General features: G+C 44.0%; 1 long non-coding RNA gene across 1 annotated transcript; it reads right to left on the bottom strand.

The window, feature by feature from the left end:
• Positions 1-621: 621 nt before the first annotated feature.
• On the bottom strand, positions 622-1427 carry LOC112075193 (uncharacterized). The gene is made up of 3 exons (XR_002894938.2): positions 1270-1427; positions 874-962; positions 622-672 (listed from the first exon to the last, which is right to left on the bottom strand). It is a non-coding gene; the product is annotated as an uncharacterized lncRNA (long non-coding RNA).
• Positions 1428-2670: the final 1243 nt, after the last annotated feature.

Below are 2670 nucleotides of genomic sequence, written 5' to 3'. Positions count from 1 at the left end.
TCAGAAACATGGATTTCCAAAGCCAACATGATCTTGGAGTGCCTTGATCTCACGAACGAACTGCCTCTTTCTGGAAGTTCAACTGTGAAATAAAAGTCAATTACTTCATTAATGCATATACATATCAATAACATTGTTTTGAAACAATTCAGAGAGAACAACCTTCAGGGCTATTTGTAGGACTGCGCTTGCCTCAAGTCTTCGGCCCCGTCTGAAAACACACAACCACACACACCACACTTGAGGGTTAATACACATGGATTTCACCTGAACTCTTTGTTTGTGTCAAAACCCCAGTACATGGCCCAAAGGAGCCAATTCTTTTCTGGCCCCCTTCTACACACACTATTACTGTACTGTGTATATACTATAGCACTCAGTCCCACATAAACAAGATGTAAGCAACAAGATCCTTTCATTCGATATGTAATTCTATGGTGGTGACATCATAAGGTTTGGATCATAGAAACACAATCCATAGAAAAGGGTTTGAAACCTCAAACTCTGGCAATCTGACTTGAATTGGGGGAACCGTTTTATGGATTCGTATTTCTTAGACTGGCGATGCTCACCTGCAAACAAACTAGAGACAGGTAACCCCACACCTCCGCGTTCCCGTTGTCAGGATGTTGGCCTCTGTCAGTGCATCTCTGCTTCAGTCAGCTCCCCTAGCTGTGCGTGGGCACCACACACACACACACACACAACACACACAAGCAACTAAGAACGTATGGCCTATTGCCTAACTACGGCTGTTTAAATAAAAGGTTAAATAATAATAAAAATGCACATACACACAAAAATCCTGATACATATCAAAAGAGAGTAGTCATTTCTTAGAGGAGCTTGGGAAGAGTAGAAATGGTATTTTACCCGGTAACAGGCGATCCCTAGTCCAGCCAGGTGAGGCAGGAGGGGGAGCTCTTGCAGGCGCGCAGGTAAGTAGTTTTCGCCCTCTGAAACTTAAAGTGTTAAACATTAAATGTTAATTTCAATCATGTGGCACACATCGGTGGTTAGGAGCTGGAGACATACACCCAATGGTGGACGAGTGCAGAGTCAAACTAACAGACCAAAAACCATGAATCTCACACACTCCTAGGGACATTAATTACAGGGATTTAATTAGTGGGTAACTTTAATATTTTAGAATAATGTATTGTTCAGTTTCCCACCAAAACAACTACCAACTCCTAATATATCCCCAGTAGTATACATTGTTCTCAGGTCCCAGGTGTGTGTGTGCACCCCACCCCCTGTCCATCTCACCTCCCCTTCCTGCAGGTAGATGGATCCCAGGCGCAGGTAGATGGGGTTGTGTGTCTGTGGCATCCGTCACAAAGTCCAGGGTCCTCTCGTAACACTCCTGGGCTTCCCAAACTCCCCAGTCAGGTGGTGTATGTGCCCAAACAACGCCCATACATCTGGGTCCTATACATGCTCCAAAATACACACATCTGGGTCCCATACATGTCCAAATATACACATCTCGGTCCCATACATGTCCAGAATATACACATTGGTCACTATACGTGCGAATACACACATCGGGTCCTAATACGGTCCAGCATATCACATCGGACCCTATCGTGTCCAAGATACACACATCTGGTCCCATACATGTCCAGAATATTACACATCGGGTCCGTGTCAGTCAGGCTGTCAGAATAACACATCTGGACCCTATACGTGTCCAGAATACACACATCTGGACCCTATACGTGTCCAGAATACACACATCTGGCCCTATACGTGTCCAGAATACACACATCTGGATCCTTACTACGCGTGTCCAGAATACACACATCTGGGTCCTATACGTCCAGAACCACTCTGGGTCCCATACAGTCCAGAATATACACATCTGGGTCCTATACGTGTCCAGAATACACACATCTGGGTCCATACGTGTCCAATTATTGATATACGTGTGCAGAAACACACATCTGGACCCTAGTATGGCGCAAGAATACACACATATCTGGACCCTATAATACGTGTTCCAGAATATACCATTCTGCGTCCTATACGTGTCCAGAATATACACATCTGGAAACGTCGCGGACTATACGTGTCCAGAATATACACCACATCTGGACCTATATACGTTCCGGTCTGGGGTATACATCTGGGCCTATACGTGTCCAGGAATTATACATCTGGTCCTAACGTGTCCTAGAATATCTCATTGGGTCCTAACGTCGTCAGAAATACATCTGGTCCTATACGTGTCCAAACATACATCTGGGTCCTATACGTGCCCAGAATATACAATATAGCAATCAGGTCCCGTATAGATCACTTAGTTAGAGCATGGTTTTAATTAACACCAAGTTGTGGGTTCAATTCCTGCAGGGATCACACTAATGTGTTAGACATTTGATTCCGTATGGAATAATAACACCTAACCCTACGCATAGCACAACTGTTAACATCTCTCTCACTTCCGGCAAACAACACACTCTGCATCCGTCTAAATCATGGCTATATATTAATCCATACAGGAATCAAATGTCTAACACTTAGTGTGATCCCTGCAGGGAATGAACCCACAACTTTGGTGTTATTAAAACCCATGCTCTAACTAAGTGATCTATATCAGGACCTGATTCTTATATTGTATATTCTGGGCACGTATAGACCCAGACTACTATTCTGGACACGTATAGG

The sequence above is a fragment of the Salvelinus sp. IW2-2015 genome, unplaced genomic scaffold, assembly GCF_002910315.2.
Source record: "Salvelinus sp. IW2-2015 unplaced genomic scaffold, ASM291031v2 Un_scaffold3020, whole genome shotgun sequence".
NCBI lineage: Eukaryota > Metazoa > Chordata > Actinopteri > Salmoniformes > Salmonidae > Salvelinus > Salvelinus sp. IW2-2015.
This window is presented reverse-complemented; position numbering and strand designations above follow the sequence as displayed.